This window comes from Odontesthes bonariensis, chromosome 11 (genome assembly GCF_027942865.1).
Source record: "Odontesthes bonariensis isolate fOdoBon6 chromosome 11, fOdoBon6.hap1, whole genome shotgun sequence".
Lineage (NCBI taxonomy): Eukaryota > Metazoa > Chordata > Actinopteri > Atheriniformes > Atherinopsidae > Odontesthes > Odontesthes bonariensis.
In genome coordinates this window covers 31,871,632-31,892,454 of record NC_134516.1, presented here as the reverse complement: position 1 = coordinate 31,892,454, position 20,823 = coordinate 31,871,632, and the positions used below count along the sequence as shown (strand labels likewise).

The 20,823-nt window shown below is 42.7% G+C and overlaps 4 non-coding genes across 4 annotated transcripts; all 4 read left to right on the top strand.

The window, feature by feature from the left end:
• Window positions 1–2,160: 2,160 nt before the first annotated feature.
• Window positions 2,161–2,234, top strand: trnat-ugu (transfer RNA threonine (anticodon UGU)). Its single transcript has one exon. It is a non-coding gene; the product is annotated as a tRNA-Thr (tRNA).
• Window positions 2,235–17,370: 15,136 nt separating this feature from the next.
• trnat-cgu (transfer RNA threonine (anticodon CGU)) lies at window positions 17,371–17,444 on the top strand. Its single transcript has one exon. It is a non-coding gene; the product is annotated as a tRNA-Thr (tRNA).
• Window positions 17,445–17,705: 261 nt separating this feature from the next.
• On the top strand, window positions 17,706–17,779 carry trnat-agu (transfer RNA threonine (anticodon AGU)). Its single transcript has one exon. It is a non-coding gene; the product is annotated as a tRNA-Thr (tRNA).
• Window positions 17,780–20,407: 2,628 nt separating this feature from the next.
• On the top strand, window positions 20,408–20,481 carry trnat-agu (transfer RNA threonine (anticodon AGU)). Its single transcript has one exon. It is a non-coding gene; the product is annotated as a tRNA-Thr (tRNA).
• Window positions 20,482–20,823: the final 342 nt, after the last annotated feature.

Below are 20,823 nucleotides of genomic sequence, written 5' to 3'. Positions count from 1 at the left end.
TGCCGTTAGTAACGCCGTTATTACCAACACTGAACATGAGAGATTAGGGAGAGCTAAAAGCTGATGTTGGAAATGAATTCTGTCACCCTTCAGAGGAATAAAGGCTGGAGTGGACATTTACAGATCTGTCATGTCTTGATTATTAGTTCCAAACAATGCTCAGGTTATTCAACTCCTTTTTAAAAGGTGCCTGTGGTCTTCATCAATGTTGACTTTTTATGTATCAAAATGTTTAATATGCATCTATTTTAATTTGATCTTTAATAGGTCCTCAGAAACATGAATGCCTACATGTTTAAGGATCCTTCAAACTTTTCCTCAAGCTGTTAGCTGACAGCGGCCTCTGAGAGTTTATCACCTGTATGGCACACACAGGTGTGTGCCATACAGGTGACCTTCTTGCCCTTTTTGGTACAATTTCCCGAGGTCTTACTGAAATGTATGAGACAGGTCAGGAGCTCCTGGTCTTATTGGCCAAGTTTTTCCCCCAAAAGTGTATTTTATTTCCTACATGATGCTTTTCTAACTTTAACCCAGTACTTTTAATGTTTTACACCTTTCGACCAAGTAGTTCTGGAAAAAAAGCTGAAAAACGAATGAAGGAAACAACGGTCTCACAGCAGTTCAAAGACTGGTGTCAAACACAAGTCCCGTGTTTAGGAGATGGTTGACTATCCTCTGCATCCTTTTTAATCTCCTGACTTGGTCAGTGTTACTTGTTGATAATCCAGCGGTGCAGGATGATGTTTCCTGTTAGTTTTGGCAGAACTGGTGCTCAGCTGCTGGCACAGAGGAATAACTGGCCCAGCAAAGAGCCTCCAACAAATAACCAACCGGATGATCCAGAACTTCCTGCAGCTAAACAAAGAGAAAACAGAGGTCAATGTCAGCTGTTAAAAATCTGAGCTCAGCTTCAGGCTGTGATGTTAAAAAGCACAAACCAAGCAGGAATCTGGGTGTTATTATGGACTCAGAGCTGAACTTCAGCAGCCAGATCAGCTCAGTTAGGAAGTCAGCCGACTATCACCTGGAGAATATTTCCAGGATTAAAGGACTTCCTTCCCTGGATACCTGTCAGATTTTATTACTCATTTTAAAAGCTTTGAATAGTTGGACGGTTGCCTCTGTCTATGATCTGTGAACTCCTTACTCCCCTGATTGCTGCTCACACGGCCCACTGTTTAATATAACTGACCTGTTCATTAGATGGAAATGAATCCCTGCATACTCCTAAAATTCACTTTATTTTGAGGCTTTTTCTTCAAATTAAAACCCCACTTTCATAATTACTCGGGACTCTTTGTAAAATGCAAATAAAACCAGAAAGATATGATCTTAGAACTATTAAAAAGTTCTATCTAATTAGAAATAGTGCAAGTTCGGTGCCATCTGTTGGTTTCCTTAGCGAGGAAATAGTTTTTGAATTGCTCTGTATGAATGAATTGGATTCATTCTGAATTGAATGAATTGGATTATTCTACAATGAATTGAACTCCAATTGGCCTGAATTGGACTTTATTACTGAAGTGCCCTGAGATGACATTTGTTGTAATTGTAATAGTTTATTTTGGCAACATTTTAAACAAACTGACATTATTCTGTCTTGGGAAACACTGCTGGTGGAAAACATGATACTGGCTGCTGAAAAACTGGCAGAAGTGGACCTTCCAACGTGACAGTGACAGGAAGTAATCAGCTGAAGTCGTCCAGAGATTAACAGAGAACACAAATCAACATTCTGGAATCCGGACTTCACTTCCATCCAGAATCTGTGGTTGGAACCACAGACCAGAAGAGACAGAACAGAAGCCTTCACAAAGCTGTGATGTCATCACTGTAGTGACATCACAATCGATGTCATCTCTGATCTTGTGTGACATCACAAAGTTTATACAGGCCAGACATTTTCACTGCTTTTTCACAGCTGGTCAGGAGTTTATCTGAAGAAACACGTCCAGTTTTTGAAGCAGATTTGAAAGTCACAGCAAACGATTTTCACATCGCCTAAAAAACACTTAATTACTATCTTAAATAATCATTTTAACAAGCACTTAGAAACAACGCTTACTTACTATCTTAAAAAGTCATTTTGATTTTAAGTACTTACAAACAACAAGCAAAATGTTTGCTTTATTCCTTCATCAGTTTTATGAACCATGTGGCGCTGTGGCTTAGTTGGTCAAAGTGCCTGTCTTGTAAACAGGAGATCCTGGGTTCAAATCCCAGCAGTGCCTGTGGGCTTTCAGAGCTAGCTAAACATCAAAATTAACGTACAAACCATGAAATAGTCAGAGTTAGAGTAAAAGCTGAGGGCAGGACGTCATTTCCTTGAAATATGTAGCGGAAAATAATACGCAAAAGCATAAAAAAGCCTTGTAAAAACACAGTAAATGACTTGGCGTGTAATAAGTACACCGCTTCATGAGATCTGGCTGTAACTGGTGAAAATGACTTCCTCATGAACACCAGGGTCTGAGTTGAAAACCCAACAATATCTGCAAAATATGATGAAGTTTTGAACCAACTGGAGGCACTTCTACTCATGGCTTTAGCTATCCTGCTTCCTGCTTCTGAAGAGTGCAGACGTGTCTCTGCTTCCTCCTGCTGCTTATCGCTTTGTTTGCTTTTAAATCATTTTACTTCTTTCCACAAGTCTGGGATATAATTTTATTGTTTTCTTTTAAGTGAACCCAGACTTTTTTAATCAATTTTATTCTTTTTAGAATTTATCTGATGATTCAGAGACTACAGTCCTTTCAACATGCCTTCTGATAGCTGTCGGATATGTCAACAAGAAATTTGTGCGCTACAAGAAAGGATTTTTGCCTTAGAAACTCAAATTGGACTTCATGAAACACTCCCAATGGAATCCAGTAGTAAGAAGTAGTGATGGGAAGTTCGGCTCTTTTCTGAGAGCCGGCTCTTTCGACTCCCCGACGGCTCTTTATTCAGGATCTTTTGTAGCCTATATTTTACCTAAACTTTGCAAAAAGTCATGGTTTGTGTGTTGGTGAAACTTTACAGTGGCAAAATAAGTACAAGTAATAAAACATTCACACTTTAATCTGTGTTCCAATTATAAATCCAAGGCAACTCTAAACAAATGGGTCATCAGTAGAGCAGGCATTGAAATTAGCTAATCAACAACCACTGTGTTCAGACAACTATTTAATAATTGCAAAACTAACATCAAGCCTGATAACATAATATTGTAATGGACTGAATATGTTTTTAATATAATCTCTGCTCTGTCGGGTTGATAAGCTGTCAGTCGGTTGCTCCAGCAACGGGTGTGCTGTGGTGTAGAGCCGACAGAGAGTAAACAGATACGAGGGCTTTTGTATTGTTTTTCCAGGGTGGCCGCGGGTCCTTAAAAAGTCTTAAAAAGTCGTAAATCAATTTTCCTGAAAATAAGACCTTAAAAAGTATTAAATTGTCTTAAATTCAGATTGCATGGGTCTTAAATATTCAGTGTTTCCCACATAGACTAATTCGGGGCGGTGCGCCACAAATTAAACACCGGCCGACACATATTGCATTTCGTTATTATTATTTTTTTTTAACGCTATTTAAAGAAATACTCGTATTCGTTAAGCTGCATTTCCTTTCCCTGCTCTCCCTCCGTCTCTCTGTCAGTCACGCATCTCTCTCATATAGCCTACACACACACACACACACACACACACACACACACACACACACACACACACACACACACACACACACACACACACACAGCCCCTCCCCTTCATTTAGAAGTGGTATTAAAAGGTCATAAAAATTCTTAAATTTAAGTTGTTTATACCTGTATACACCCTGTGTTCACTTGTTCTGTGTTATTTTACCTTTGTAATTTCTTAAAGTTTAATGAATGACTAAATTGGGCTAATTACCTTTTTTGTTTATGAGTATATGTCTGGACATTCACAATAAACATTGGTTATCAAATAGGGCAAAACTATTTCATTAAGTATTTTTTTAACTATAGCTCCTACTGTGACAATTATGTAACATTAGGCAAGGTATCTTTATTTATATAGCGCATTTCATACCACAGGCAACTCAATGTGCTTTACATAAAGACAAGGCATTTAAAAGAACAGCATCAAGCAGCATAACAACAAGCAATTTAAAGAGAAAAAAAAATAGAATAAAAATAAAGCAATCAAAGAAGAGGGGAAAAATAAAAAATATAAACTCAACCATAAGCACACCGAAAGAGAAATGTTTTTAACCTGGATTTAAAAGTGCTTACAGTTGGGGCTGATTTCAGTTCTGCTGGTAGTTTGTTCCAGTTGTGTGCAGCATAACAGCTAAAAGCTGCTTCACCGTGTCTAGTTTGAACTTTGGGCTCCACTATCTGACCTGAGTCAGCAGATCTCAGAGCTCTGCTGGGTTTATACTCTACCAGCATGTCATTCATGTATTCTGGACCTAAACCATTCTGTGATTTGTAGACGAGTAGCAGAACTTTAAAATCTATTCTGTATCTGACCGGGAGCTAATGTAAAGACTTGAGAACTGGGGTGATGTGATGTGATCTCTTTGTTCTGGTTAAAACTCGGGCTGCAGCGTTCTGAATGAGCTGCAGCTGTTTGAGACTCTTTTGGGGGAGTCCAGTCAGAAGACCGTTACAGTAGTCGAGTCTGCTGGAGATGAAAGCATGAATCAGCTTCTCCTGATCTGTTTGGGACGTGAAACCCTTAATTCTGGATATGTTCTTAAGTTGATAAAAGGCTGATTTGGTGACTGATTTGATATGATTGTTGATCATATCATTAAATAAATTGTCCTATGTAAATGTAAATTAATAAAAAAAAATTGTGTTCAAGGCAAGATGCCAGAGAGCACCAGAGTTTGAGAGGCGCTTTACTGGCTTTTCTTCCATCAAACCTGTTGCTAATTTGCGTTTATTGTTTAGTGGAAATATTTATGTTGATTAGACTTTCTCCAAAATGACAACCTTTTTTCAACCTGGATAGCTCCACTGTTGAAAATGAGGAGCTTACATTCACAAATGACATTGAAATCAAATTAAATTCAACATCTGGTATGAGGTTACAGCTCTGGAACCTGTTGAAGGAAAAATATTCCAACTTCAGAAGATGTGCTTTTAACTTAACAGTTCTTTTTGGATCCTCCTATTAGGCTGCATGAAAAAAATAATACTGCATAATACTTAATTCAATTAGTGAAACATTTTTACACTTAAAAATATTGAGTTGATTTGAAAGCTTTCAAATCTGTTAAAACAAAACATGAGTAATGGGTTGTTCAGGAGGTTGACCTGAAGCAGGTACCAGGTGGCCAAAAGGGCTGCATCATCAGTAGCTGCTCAAGCTAAAATTCAGGGATGGGAAGAATTTGTCATCTGTTCCCATTTCTCTGGTTGCATCTATAAAATAACAGTTTGACATGCATGAAATGGCATTTTTGCAGAAAATGGGTGATTCCCAGAGATGCATCTGGACCTTCAGCTGTTCAATGAAGCCTCATCAGAAATGAATCCATGGAAGGGTGGCTGTCAAGAAGCCGTTCTTAAGGAGGGAAACGGGGAGAAAAGGCTGAGCTGTGCCAAAGGACACGAGAAGTGGACTGAAAATCAGTGGCAACAGGTCTGATGGAGGGATGAATCCTCCCCAGAGCCCAGGGAGGGTTAGAATAAATGTATTAAATAAATTAATAAATCAAACAAGTCTCATGGATTCTGTTCATTACATCAGATTTTACAGATCAAACATCTGTTTTGTTCTACATTTGGATGCAAGAAGGCGAGCCAGGTGTTGGAATATATTCAGTTAAGTCGTGAGCTGTACAGCCACACAGTGGACTGTGCACAAAAGCATTCACTATCCTGTCTGGAACATGAACAAACATGTCTGATTAATACTGGGCCTAATGCAACATCAAATGTTCCATCTATATGTGAGAATCAGATGTCTTACCTGGTCGTCCCTGCAGCAAGGACACTGCCTGTGGGGACTACTTGCACATAGTCGACATATACTGACATATAATTAAAAGAAAAACTTCTGTGGACTTGTTTCCACACTTTAAGTCACTCACATTGTTAACCTGCAGGTTGCAGTTTAAATATGAACATGATAAAGTCTGGTCTTTGTTGGATTTTATGAAAGTAATTATGAGGACAGATGATGTGAACTACTGTAACAAATGTTAGTTTTCAGAATTAAAACAACCTGGGGATATAAATATTCTCATTTTCATAAATAAATATGAAGTTCAGGTGTGACAGTCAACATTTTACAGTAAAAAAAGATTTTCTCAGAAACTTAGACCCATATTAAAAAAGAGCATTATTCAAAAAGACACATTTTCCCTTTTAAATGAGTTAAAAATGTAACTTTAACTTCAGTGTATTTTCAGTACAGTTCCACCTCACTGATGGCTGGTAAAGCCTCCACAGTACAAAGAACAGAAAACAGTCGCCTACAGACTATAAAGTGCTCAAATGTCACATTTCCCATGTTGGAAGTTTGCTGTGTCACAGGGAGTCTGTGGGAGTCTTTGGTTGTTCTCACAAGGCAACAAGTTTTCAGGAGGAATGATGGAAATCCACAGAAATCATCAAGACAAATTTGAGAAACAGTTACAGATATGAACAAAATGATGGCACAAGGTGCTTTAAACATTTAACCTCCGTTATGTCCTGTTTAATCAAGTTCATCTGAAATAAATCTAAGATCTCCTCCATATCACTTAATAAAAGAGCAGCTTTGCATCATGTTGTCTCACGTTTCTACATCTCAGCTCAGATATTAATCTGAGCTTTAAACATCTCAGAGTGCGCAGAAGGCAGTTAGCGTGACTTTAGGAAGAATACACCCTCTGCTATGTTCCAAACACATCCATGCTTCTAGAGCCTCTGGATGAGAGAGCTGCAGAGCTCCTTATTCCTGCCAAGGAGTCAACATTATTTTAGAGTTATTTCCAGAACTCAGCAGGTTAACTTACTAAGACTCCAGTCTTATGTCACGCTGAGCTCACTTTTTTCCCCTTGAAACCCAACTAGCAGCTCCCACTAGTGAAGTGGACAAGTGATGTGTTGGACCCCAATTTCTTGGCTGTGACGACTTTGTGACGTATTAGAACCGAGGTTATAACCTGGAGTCCTTCAGACCAAATCTCTGTCACTCCCCTCACACTCCCCAGCCAGAGATTAGGGGCCCACAGTGATCTGCAGGACTTTGGTCCAGATGTTTAACACCGTATCTGACCAAGCGTAATTCACCTTCTTTAAAACATCCCATGTTCATTCCTCACATGTTGCAACAAACCTTTTTAAATGTCAGAGGTGTTCATTTTCAGAGCTGAATTGAATGCAGCACGATCTGACTGGGTCCCAGGTGAGGTTTATGAGTGTAATTAGAGCAGGTAGAGCACCAATATAAAGTCAGCTGCAGCCTCAGATGAGCTACAGCACAAATCTTCTCTCAACAGCAGTCACTAGATTGCTGTTTTTGACCAGTTTTATCTGAATTGTGTTGCTTCTGTTTTGTGTTGTTCAACATGTTGTTTAAGGTTTTCTTCAGGTGAGTCTTCATGTTTAATGGTTTATTTTTGTTCTCCAATATACTAAAGTTTCTTTCTTTTCTTTTGAAATCCAAACAGGATTTCCTGGCTTTGTGTCCTGGTCTTCAGCATTGGAACATGTTATCCCCCCCAGAAAAGCAAGTATATCAACATTTAGGTGCAGTTTATATAAAGGCAGCCAACATGGGAAGTTGTTTAGTCTGGACATGCTCAACCCATGATGTTGGTAGGAATGAGAGGGAAGAGGGTCTGCAACTATATTAATCATGCAGCACCAAATCTTACAATCTATTAGACTTCAGGTTTAATGACCCACTTGATATTCAAATAGTCCTTTAGCTTTGTTTTTTGTTACTAAACATATTGGCAGTGATACAGAGGCTACTGACAGCATGACTAACCATGCTGTCATACTTTGCTTCAACTAATTTCTGGGCTCAGGTCAAAACAGTGGCTCCTCTGGCTCTGGTAGTAGCACCTCTGGGTACGGCAGCGGCTCCTCTGGGTCTGGCTCCGGCAGCGGCTCCTCTGGGTCTGGCTCCGGCGTCGGGTCCTCTGGGTCTGGCTCCGGCGTCGGGTCCTCTGGGTCTGGCTCCGGCGTCGGGTCCTCTGGGTCTGGCTCCGGCGTCGGGTCCTCTGTCTCTGGCTCCGGCGTCGGGTCCTCTGTCTCTGGCTACGGCGTCGGCTCCTCTGGGTCTGGCTACGGCAGCGGCTCCTCTGGGTCTGGCTACGGCAGCGGCTCCTCTGGCTCTGGCTACGGCAGCGTCTCCTCTGGGTCTGGCTACGGCAGCGTCTCCTCTGGGTCTGGCTACGGCAGCGTCTCCTCTGGGTCTGGCTACGGCAGCGTCTCCTCTGGGTCTGGCAGCGGCTCCTCTGGGTCTGGCTACGGCGGCGGCTCCTCTGGGTCTGGCTACGGCAGCGGCTCCTCTGGGTCTGGCTACGGCAGCGGCTCCTCTGGGTCTAATGCTGGCTTTACTGCGCAGGACGCAGACTTTGCTCGTTTCCTTGCTGCCCTAATGAACTTGAAGATCGACAGTTCTTTCCCACAGTCTGTCTGGACCTCCGACCAGGTCCCTAAGGACACATCTGAGATGCGCACTGTATACCCTTCATCCCACGTCGTCCAGTCCAGCAATGGCTACCAACGAGCCCGCGACTCCAGTTCGTACGCCAAATACTCCCAGGATGCTTTTGACCACGCTGATGCCAAGACTGGGTCTAAAGGGCAGAAGTTGTACTAAGGTAAAGCTGGACTCGTGTCTGAAGTATTGAGACTCCTGTATCAATACTGAGCCCTTCTGTTTTCTGCAGGTGACTCTCATGGACACTTCCATGGAGATTCCAACATGTGGCTGAACTCTGGCAAAATGAACTTGACCAATAAAATGAGGTCTGTGTATTGAATACTTGATCTCAAGGTTTGTTTTCACTTCATAGCTTTGAGTCTTGACCACACAAAGAGGCTGACTCTGCTTTTGAAGGGCAAACTGAATACTGCTGCTTTAAATTCCACCACTACATGTTTCCTTCTCATGGTTGACTTGCATTACACAAACCCAGACCAAAATAACTTGAAGCTCAGTACGGTGGCCCTGCTTGAACTTGGACCATGAAGGTGTTTCAGTTAAATCTGCACTCGCTGGCCTTTTCCAAGCTTTGATTGCATGTGACTCTTTAGCCTATACTACGTAGCCTTGCCCCTCTGCTTGGCACCACTTGGTGTCTTCTGTGTGCCTCATCAGAGCCATACATCTCTCTTAACCAACTGTCTCGACTTGCCCGCTGTGTGTGCGGCCTTTGTTCATCTCACCTGGGACACCAGCTGGAGGGCTATGACACTGCTTCATACAGACTCGGTCCTTAACATGGCATCACATCTTCCCATGTTGGTTTTCATCCTACACAAGACTTAAATATCTCCTGCTTTTGTTTTCCTGATTCTACCACATGTGGAAGATGCCTTTTCAAATTCCCTCGAGTGCAAAGCTACATGATCAATTTGCAAAATATTTTTTAACTCCTTAGATTCAGCTCACTTGCTATTAAACTAGCAATAGTTGGCACAATGAAACTTTCAAAGTACTCTCCCACAGTAGGCTCTCTGATACGGCCCTCTAGAAAAGGTCTCCAAATAGTTCTAGCAGAGTCTCAGTGAATGGAAGTGTGGAAATTATTAGACCTTTTGCAGAGTGGACTGGAGAGCTGTCCAGGGTGTACCCTGACTCTTTCAATTGGCAGCAGGGATAGGCTAAAGCAGAGATACTCATTATGCGGCTCCTCAAGCTTTAATTGGTGACTCGCACTCGCATAGTAGCTTATAACAATATGGTAACAATGACAAATTTTGTCATAACATACAGCGAATACTGCACAGTATGAAGTATTTTTATTAAGGCTTAATGGTGTTTCCTAAAGGGGGCTCTGTTAAACCTGGCAACGCAGCCCGCTTAAACCACCGTCACACTTGACCGCAGTGCATGCTGGCTCCATTAGCGAGATGCAGGCACAATGGGTCGGTTTTTAATTAAAAAAGGACTAAACCATGCTCATCTTGAATGTCTCAATATGATTGCAACAAACTACAAATACAACATGAAGAAAGTCAAGGACATGCATGCCAGCTTCCAGTACTGAGTATTAAGGATTCCAGTATTCAGGTAAATGCGGTCTTAATTGAAAATGTATTGGCTGTGTTGCTTCTTTTGTGGGATGTTTTATATGTAGAAATGCATATTTGCAAAAGGGGACTTAGTATGTTGTCATAAAAGTGGCTCTTTCCTTGATTTTGCTCTGCCAATGTGGCTCTTGTGGAAAAAAATAGTATCACTGGGCTAAAGGCTTCCACTACCCTAAACTGGATACATTGAGTAAAGTAAATTTATGGTAAGATAGTTCCAGTGAGGAACCTCGGAGTTATTTACCAGAATTTATCATTCAATGCACAACAGGTTTCTAGGACTGCCTTCTTTCACCTTTGTAATATTGTTAAAATCAGGAACATCCTGTCTTAGTGATGCAGTAAAACTGCTCCATGCATTTGTTACTGCAGGATTTGACTACTGTAATTCTTTATTATTGGATTCAGAGGATGCAACATCAATAGGCATGTTCTGGCACAACCTGCCATTACAGAGTGGAAAGGCAACAAGTTGCCTATTAAAGCACAATAGTAGAGTGGTAGAGTGTAGGGTTGTCAGAATATTCTACATTTGAATAGGTTTTTTAAAAAAAAAAAAAAAAAAAAAAAAAAAAGACAAAGGTGAAAATTAATATTCGAATGTTGAAAAACATCTGCGCAGCCGCCATCTGTCCTGAGTCGGCACACTGCATGACGGGGTCAGGGACAGGTCACACTCTCTGGTAAAGCGTCACTGCTGAAAGTTTATGGCAGAAAGTTCAGGGCCCAACTTGACTGCAGACACAAAGAAAGTGATTTTAACCCCCAATAATATATAAAGGCCCGCCTGGAAATATTAGATTTTGGTCAGTTGATGGAAAAATTTAGAAGCCTTGACAGTTGTATACGAGCTACAGTTAGCGTATCAGTCGACCACCAGCAACATGAGGTTACATCTTGAAAATATTCAAGAAAATAGACTTTGCATAACATGAAAAATTGTTAAATGTTTCAACTTGAATAAACCACCTATACAAGTAGTTAAGTCTGTTAACTTAAGCAAAAAAAAAAAAAACCCTTGGCAAGGTCATCATTTGACAAGACTGCTGAAGACAGCACTGGCTGTGGCTCAACTGCAGAAGAATATTTGAGTATCCAGCCAAGTATTTCAAGCACAACGTTTGTTTGGCAAGCCTTCAGGTTGGCTACCGTGCTCTCAGCAACCTATAGAAGGGGTTGTGTCTGGCTGCCATGTACAGGTGTAGAGAAATGGCTGTAAAGGATGCTGTAGCTGATCGCTATAGTCAATTGAGCAACTATTTAACACTTCCATAGCAATTCCTCTCAAGATGCAGAGCTTTGAGATACCATGTTTGAAACCGAAAGCAGAATGGCCGAGTCAAATATGACAGGTGATGCCTGCCATTTGCCTTGAACCCAGATGGTGTTCACAGGACATTGTTTCCCTTAATCATTCTGAAGCGAGATCATTTGACAAGATTTTATTCAAAGACTAAAAAGAATCTTGTGCCGTTGGGATTCAGCTTTCCAATCTGAAACAGAACCAGATTAGTTAGAGCATTGAGATAAAGACATTTGCAGGTACCACTCTCAACATACCCTCTGCACATCATGTACAGCTCTAGCGGGCACTTGGGAAGAACTTTTTCTGCTGCCCAGAACCATGGCTGTCAGTAATATGCTCCTTCAAGTAGTGGACGTCCTGAAAGTAGTCTTTGCCCTTCTCATGCTGCTGGCTGAAGGTGCTGTAGGTTCCAGAGGGGTACAAGCCGTACAAAAGCCTGTAGTCAAAGTTAGGAGATCCACCCACACCAAAGCGTGGCACCAGTACGGTTGCAGAGCCCGGTCCAGACCCTTGGCGGTCATCCGGGTAGCCGAATTCCTCCGTCTGCTGCTGGTAATTCCCGAGTTCAGCTTCCTTGGTGACACTGGAGGTCTCCCCTGACTGGAGGACAGGGCCAGGTGGTGACAGAGGGGCTGCAGGGAGAACGTCAGTGAGGCTGAGGGCTTGGGCTGACGCATCCTCAAAGACTGAGGGAGCAATAGCCCACTGGGTTTCTGTGTGGAGACATTTCACAATTAGTCCTTTTCACAGCAGAAGTTCTGATAGCACAGAGTGTTAACATCAGTTTCCTAGGATGTAAAGTTAAAAGCTAAACCCCCTCTCCAGAGATTTTGAGCAGGCCAAATGAAAAGTACAGGTGCAATGCTCGGGTTCTCTTTGGTGCCCCAGTAAGGCTGCTTAAAGTGAAGGGCCTTTCCTCCAAGCAGAAGGGAGCCATTACACCACTGAGCATTATTTTGTTTTAAGACACATGTTCTGAATTTTTTACAATTCAAACACAGCAGGTTTCAGCTTCAGAATAGAGTTCGGCAAAATTTGCTAGTGACTACATGAAAACGCACAGACACCTTTAGGCTTCCAAACATATTTTGGGCCATCTACTCTCCAAGAAGAAGAGTTACCTTGTGGTCCAGATTGGGCAGCTCCAGTTTGCAGAGCGCCAGCGTCAGATCCTACATCAACAGGCACATAAGTGACAGTAGAGTATCCTGTTGCAGGCAGGCCAGAGCTCAAGCTGCTCAATGCTGGACCCGTCTGAACAGCCTGTGGGACACCAGAAGCTTGCACAGCCATTTGCACGGGCACAACGGAGCCAGAGCTGCTGAATCTTGGGTCTGCCTGAAGAGCACCTTGGACAAGGTCGGGAGCTTGGACAAGGCCGGGAGCTTGGACAACCAGTTGCGTTGGCACAAATGAGCCATAGCCACTGAATCTTGGGTCTGCCTGAAGAACAGGTTGACTTAGACCAGAGGCTTGCACAGGTGTCGCCATATAAACGTCACTGGAAGCAGTGTAGGGCACGGTCACCGGGCGGCCAGCGGCTGCTCCCTGGTAAGAGCCAAAATTACCTGCAGCTCTTGTGCCGCTGCTGCTCTGGCCTGCTGATTTTGAACCTGGGTGCATGAGAACAAGTTTAGCAGAAGCTAATTCAAGCAAGCATGTAATGTTTTACCACAACAGATGATAGCACACCTTTAGTGGGAAAACCCCATGTAGCAGCAGTCAACAAGGCAAAGAGGGAAACCCTGAAATCATGTACAACAAAGAGTAAGAATGTAATATTAACTAATGTTTCCAATCAATCAAACAAAAACTGTGAAAGACAGCTTGTGCTTATACCTCAGGAAGAACCCAGCAGCTGTCATGGTGAAAACAAGCTATGAGAGGAAACAGCAAGGGTGAAGGTTTATAAATAATGCCACAGACCAGCCCAGACCAATCAAAGCTTAACGTGCTAACAACAGACAGCTGCTTGTGAGGGACTATCAGGACAGGTGGACGCTGGAGGCTCATCTGGTTGCTCTGGTATCAGCCCCATTGTCTCCTCTCGCCTCCACCCTCCTGTCTGTGCTAAAGGCACTTAGGCTACGGCTACACGAAAACGAAACAAGTTTTTTTTTGAAAACGGGTTCGAAAATTCTTGCGACCACACGGAAACGCGCTGCTGTCCAGACGAAAACGATGAAACGAGGCAGTACACACGCCACTGTGTCACGCCACGCTGTGAGACAATAGAGAAGTGTTAAAATTGGCTCCCAGCGTCAACGTGTGACTGACGCAAAAACGTTTTAGCTGTAACAATGGAAACGAAACGAGGCCGTTTTCAAACTTTCCCACTCTGGAACCCGTTTTCAAAAACTATCGTTTTGGGGTAGTGGGAACGCCGGCTCCGTGTGGCCGCGACAGCGAAACCATAAGAAAAAGTATCGTTTACAGTGAAAAACGTTTCCGTGTAGCCGCAGCCTTAGTCACTGCCAAATATTTTACTGTCGTAAAATAGCTCTACCCAAATTGTCGTAATTCTCAGATTTTCTATTTCAGTTAAACGTAGAAGCTGGAAATAACATCCTAGATGTTGAGTTTTCACACCGACCCACTCACACATTTAACAAGTTAACTGAGGCCTGTAGAGTCTGAGATGTAGCTCTTGTTGGTCTAGTGTTAAAGGGGAACTCCGGGGCATTTGAAGCGTGTTTCCATTGCTAGAGGTTGTCAAATAATGATAGTAGGACACAGAGAGGTGCGTATCTGCGCTCCCTGTGTGGAGATTGCTCTGTCCGCACAGCATGTCATGCGAGGCTAATACGTGGTGGCTAAGGGGCAAGCGCTAACCCTTCCACGTAAAACAACAACTTGCACACTGCAGAAACGTCACACCAGTTTATAACCCATCCGACAATAAAGTCACAAGCCTTACCATCAAAACCATATGCATGGTTCTCACATTACTGGCATGGGGACGTTACAAAACAACTTTATAAACAGCATGTCACTCACCGGCTGGTTGTAGGCTCGCGCATGTGAAAGCCCAGAAGAGTCGATGGAGAATAATCCCATATACAAAACAATTATCTTCTCTAGAAAAACTGCGTTCAAGTATTTAAAACATTACAACAATACATGCCCAGTAATATCTTAACTCCCACGGTAACATAGGCTAAACATTGCATTTGCTGGTTTTCTGGTGCTGTGCTGTCTTTGCGATGCGCATCTCCGCTTCACTTTGACAGCATTCTCAGTGGTTTAAGGTAAAATAAATTGTCACAAAAACAAATAGCATCCGTTTTACACTGCCAAATGAAATATTGCCTACACAACGAGCCCCTCGTCAGCCCTCATCATCAGTAAATTTCTGAGTGGGTGCGATCAGTCTTGCTTGACTTGCGTGTTGGAATGTCTCTCTCTCGGGCATGTGCAGCCCTATTATTGCATGGCGAGCTGTCCACGCGTGTGGTGCTGAAATCGCGTGTCGGAGTGGTGGTATGTTGAAAAGAAAAAATCATACCGCCATTCCGACAAAAGAAAAAATGAAATTCGGAATGACGGGACGTTTCATTTCTTAAAAAAATGTCACCATTCCGACAATTGAACGTCAATGTCGGAATGTCGGTATGTCGGAATGGCAGCATGTAACCTCAGCCGTGATAGCATGACATGGGGCGTAGCTACCGACCACCACACACCTTCGTTAGATTAGTTCTATAGAACTATGAAAAGACCCGACCTCGGAGAAGGAGCTAAATAGTTATAGGAACTAAGGGAGAAAGCCCCGAGTTCCTGTATGTCCGAACACGGGAGAAAACGGCCCCGCGGATTAAAAGGTTATTAGAACTGCCAAAGGTTCCTACAGTCCGAAAGCGGCTATTATGGACTCAGAGCTGAGCTTCAGCAGCCAGATCAGCTCAGTTAGGAAGTCAGCCGACTATCACCTGGAGAATATTTCCAGGATTAAAGGACTTCCTTCCCTGGTTACCTGTCAGATTTTATTACTCATTTTAAAAGCTTTGAATAGTTGGACGGTTGCCTCTGTCTATGATCTGTGAACTCCTTACTCCCCTGATTGCTGCTTCCACGGCCCACTGTTTAATATAACTGAGCTGTTCATTAGATGGAAATGAATCCCTGCATACTCCTAAAAATCACTTTATTTTCAGGCTTTTTCTTCAAATTAAAACCCCACTGTCATAATTACTCGGGACTCTTTGTAAAATGCAAATAAAACCAGAAAGATATGATCTTAGAACTATTAAAAAGTTCTATCTAATTAGAAATAGTGCAAGTTCAGTGCCATCTGTTGGTTTCCTTAGCGAGGAAATAGTTTTTGAATTGCTCTGTATGAATTAATTGGATTATAATTACAATGAATTGAACTCCAATTGGCCTGAATTGGACTTTATTACTGAAGTGCCCTGAGATGACATTTGTTGTAATTGTAATAGTTTATTTTGGCAACATTTTAAACAAACTGACATTATTCTGTCTTGGGAAACACTGCTGGTGGAAAACATGATACTGGCTGCTGAAAAACTGGCAGAAGTGGACCTTCCAACGTGACAGTGACAGGAAGTAATCAGCTGAAGTCGTCCAGAGATTAACAGAGAACACAAATCAACATTCTGGAATCCGGACTTCACTTCCATCCAGAATCTGTGGTTGGAACCACAGACCAGAAGAGACAGAACAGAAGCCTTCACAAAGTTGTGATGTCATCACTGTAGTGACATCACAATCGATGTCATCTCTGATCTTGTTTGACATCACAAAGTTTATACAGGCCAGACATTTTCACTGCTTTTTCACAGTTGGTCAGGAGTTTATCTGAAGAAACACGTCCAGTTTTTGAAGCAGATTTGAAAGTCACAGCAAACGGTTTTCACATCGCCTAAAAAACACTTAATTACTATCTTAAATAATCATTTTAACAAGCACTTAGAAACAACGCTTACTTACTATCTTAAAAAAATGTGATTTTAAGTACTCATAAACAACAAGCAAAATGAGTCAAACCAAGAAACCATCTCCTCCACTTCAGTGGTGTGACATGGCAGACGGCGATTTGCCCGAGGGTTTCTACACGTGTCCCATTACTTTTGGTAGTAAGGAAAGTTATGAGGAACCCAGCAACTGTTGGAAAAAGAACAACCCCAGGTCTCTGCTGCAGCTGGGACTCCTCACTCAGAGGATGTCCAGCTCCTGCAGGATCATCTCCAGGCCTCCGTAGTTCCTCCAGTCAAGTGGAAGTTTCCAGTTTCACAAACCGAGGGGATTCCCTCTAACGCCTCTGCTGCCGACCGAGATTATGGATCAGAGAAATGACAGAACTCTGACCGACAGAAGAATGACAAGATCAGCTATTTATAGCATGGGATGGATATTCTGAGGACAAAGCTGCTGAAGAAACATTTCTTTCTGACAGGAGAAAAAGACAGAAGAGTGGCAGCAGAGAGCGGCTGCTCCATGACTGAGGAAAAACTAAAGAAGGTGCAAAACTGTTTGACGAGTGAGCGGCATCTCCGTCAAAAGTGTGAGCAGGAGCTCAAGCAGTGCAACCGAGTCACTGCAGGATTGTGTGGAACTCTGAAAGCAGCAGCAGCAGAAAGTGAATATCAGTCAGTTCTGAAAGAGGCAGAGAGCTGGAAAGAGCAACTGAAAGAAAAGAGCCACGTTGGTGGAGCGGAACTCTCTCTTAGATTAGCCAGAACTATCGAGAAAAGCCAGGCTTTCTGCGAATCCAGCTTTGTGGAACACCCCTCAGGACTTCCAAAACTTCCAGACTTCTGAACTGGGTTTCAGTTCCTGCTCTTTATTCTTTCATCAGTTTTATGAACCATGTGGCGCTGTGGCTTAGTTGGTCAAAGTGCCTGTCTCGTAAACAGGAGATCCTGGGTTCAAATCCCAGCAGTGCCTGTGGGCCTTCAGAGCTGACTATGACTTAGTGTGAGAATCTGTTGTTAGCAGAGTTCTACTGAATTCTTTGCATTGTTGGTCTTCATCCAATGATGGACCTTTCAATGAGCATCATGGTTATTATGAGTCTGTTCTTTGGTCAGACTTCATAAAAAAGTTTTTTAGAAGTCACAGTTAGTTTTGGGAGAGTCTCTGGAACTCATTTCCTGAAATTGATCCAGCTCCATCTCTTTATTCCTTCATCAGTTTTACAAACCATGAGGCGCTGTGGCTTAGTTGGTCAAAGTGCCTGTCTAGTAAACAGGAGATCCCGGGTTCATATCCCAGCAGTGCCTGTGGGCCTTCAGAGCAAGCTATGACTTTTCACTGGTCCACTTAAAGCTGCAGTCGGCAAGTTTTCAAAATTCCGAGTCTAAGGTCGGAAAATTTGAACTGACACAACTTTCAGGTCCCTCCCTCAACCTCTAACAAGCTCCGAATTGCCCCCCAAACCCCTCCCCCTCTGTGGACGAGGTTGTGCACATGAGTTCACACCAGTGCAGGGCTCTCAAGTTTGCTTGGAGTGAGATTCGGGCGGGGCAGGGGCCGGGCCATGTGCGTGGGGGGGTTTCTTTCGTTTTTTTTTTTTTTTTGGGGGGGGGGGGGGTCCCTTGCAGTATCCCATCGCCATAAACTAGCTACTTAAAGAACAAAGAAATTGTTTTATTTATACCAAAATCACAAATCTTCACTTTTACACTAAATTCTGCTATATTTGAAAATAAATTGTTTTAGGTATGCAAAGTCTTAACAAACAAAAAAAACAGACAAATTAAATTAAGAAAAACAAACATAACCCCAAATGGGCCCCTTGAGCAGTCCCTCTCTGTGTGTGTTTGTTTATGAGTGTTGTTGTAAGTGTTTGTGGCAGATTTTGATGCTTGATGACTGATATTGGGGGCTCCCATTTAAAGCACTGTGGCTCAATGTCAGCCATTTTCAGTCATGATGGATGACAGAGTTCCATTCAGAGCCAACGTGTTCCTGGTCTTGGTTTTATTGAGCCCCACCATGGAAAAAACCCTCTCTGCATCAGCATTTCAGTGCGGCAGAACTAATACCAGTTTGGCAATTGTAGATAGCCTTATTGGGAATCTGCTCATACCAGTCACCTTTGAAAAGAATTAACCACGGAAGCCTAATTACACTCCTACATATTTTTCATTTTTCATTAAGTTGCTCATGTCAAAGGGTGTGTGCTGAATATTTAGGTCTACCACGCCAACGAACACTTTAACCGGCAGGTATTGGTCTTTTACAAGGAGTAGGAAAACTATAGTAACTAATAAAAGATTCAAATAAATGAAGATATGACCTGCTGAAGATCCTGACGGTTCTCTTCCACCTCCAGCTCGTCTACAACTTCTGCACGCATTCAGAGCATAATAGGCCATGTCCGCTGTGCATTCATGGGACGCGTGCTTGCGGCTGAAAGCTATTTCAGACCCGGCAACAAGAAATTCTGTTTTCTGATTGGCTGAGAAATTCTATTTTGTGATTTGCCGATGGGTTGCTAAATCAAGACAGCTGTACCAGAGCTGTAGTTCTGAGCTGTACGAGCGCACAGTAACCTGCCATTGACTCGTTTATAGTATCGGCCATTAGAATTTCTGTGCGACGAAGTTGATCATTTCTCAGCGTGAGAAATGGCATGTGTGGCGTGTGAGCGTGTGAACTTGTTGAAATGCGTGTGTCTCACGCTCATTGCGTGAGACTTGAGAGCCCTGCACCAGTGTGAGCGCACACAAGCTGGGGCAGACTCACGCTCAGCAGCGTGTGCACAAGCTGTGATTGACAGGTAGGATTCCTCCACCCTAACGTGATTGGTTAAAAACAGCCGGGAGCGCTCGGTTTTTGCAAGCATGATTACAGGCTTCAGAGGGAGCTACAGATTTCGTTATTTTTCCTAAACAGCCTATTTAATATTCTACTTCCAGAATCCCATGACAGTTCAAGCTAATATGACTAAAAAAAAGTTGCCGACTGCCGCTTTAAAGCTGTCGTCGGCAACTTTTTTTAGAATATTAAATAGGCTGTTTAGGAAAAATCCCGAATTCTGTAGCTCCCTCTGAAGCCTGTAATCATGCTTGCAAAAATTGAGCGCTCCCGGCTGTTTTTAACCAACGTTAGGTTTATTATTTATCTATTATGTGAGCAGAACAGTCACCAACCACGTCTTCCATGCTGAGCATGAGTCTACCCCCAGCTTGTGTGCGCGCACACTGGTGTGAACTCACGTGCAGAACCTTGTCCACAGAGGGGGAGGGGTTTGGGGGGCGATTCGGAGCTTGTTAGAGGTTGGGGGAGGGACCTGAAAGTTGTATCAGTTCGAATTTTCCGACTTTAGACTCGGAATTTTGAAAACCTGCCGACGGCAGCTTTAATGAAAGTGCGTATAAATAGCACACACCTTTTAAAGTCTCATTTATGCCTATTTTATACTTTCAGAGTGTAATTTTCCTCCGTTCACTTAACATGTCAAATGGTTAGGGTAGGCCTACAGTACGGTGGAGGTTCTCCTCCTGTCACACTACATAACATCAAAATGAACATACAAACCGTGAAATAGTCAGAGTTAGAGTAAAAGCTGAGGGCAGGACGTCATTTCCTTGAAATATGTAGCGGAAAATAATAAGCAAAAGCATTAAAGAAGCCTTGTAAAAACACAGTAAATGACTTGGCGTGTAATAAGTACACCGCTTCATGAGATCTGGCTGTAACTGGTGAAAGTGACTTCCTCATGAACACCAGGGTCTGAGTTGAAAACCCAACAATATCTGCAAAATATGATGAAGTTTTGAACCAATTTGAGGCACTTCTACTCATGGCTTTAACTATTCTTGAGGTAGAGAATCACAAAAACCACTTCCTGAGGTGGCTCCAGTTCCTGCTCTTTATTCTTTCATCAGTTTTATGAGCCATGCGGCGCTGTGGCTTAGTTGGTCAAAGTGCCTGTCTAGTAAACAGGAGATCCTGGGTTCAAATCCCAGCAGTGCCTGTGGGCCTTCAGAGCTGGCTATGACTTAGCATGAGAAACTGGTAGTTAGCAGGGTTCTACTGAATGCTTTGCATTGTTGGTCTTGATCAAATGATGGACCTTTAATTGAGCATCATGGTTATTTTGAGTCTGTTCTTTGGTCAGACTTGATAAAACAATTATTTTGAAGTCACAGTTAGTTTTGGGAGAGTCTCAGGACCTTGTTTCCTGAAATGGATCCAGTTCAGGCTCTTTAGTCTTTCATCAGTTTTATGAACCATGTGGCGCTGTGGCTTAGTTGGTCAAAGTGCCTGTCCAGTGTAAAAATTGGCTTTGTTCTTAGACATTATGAGTAAAATAGTC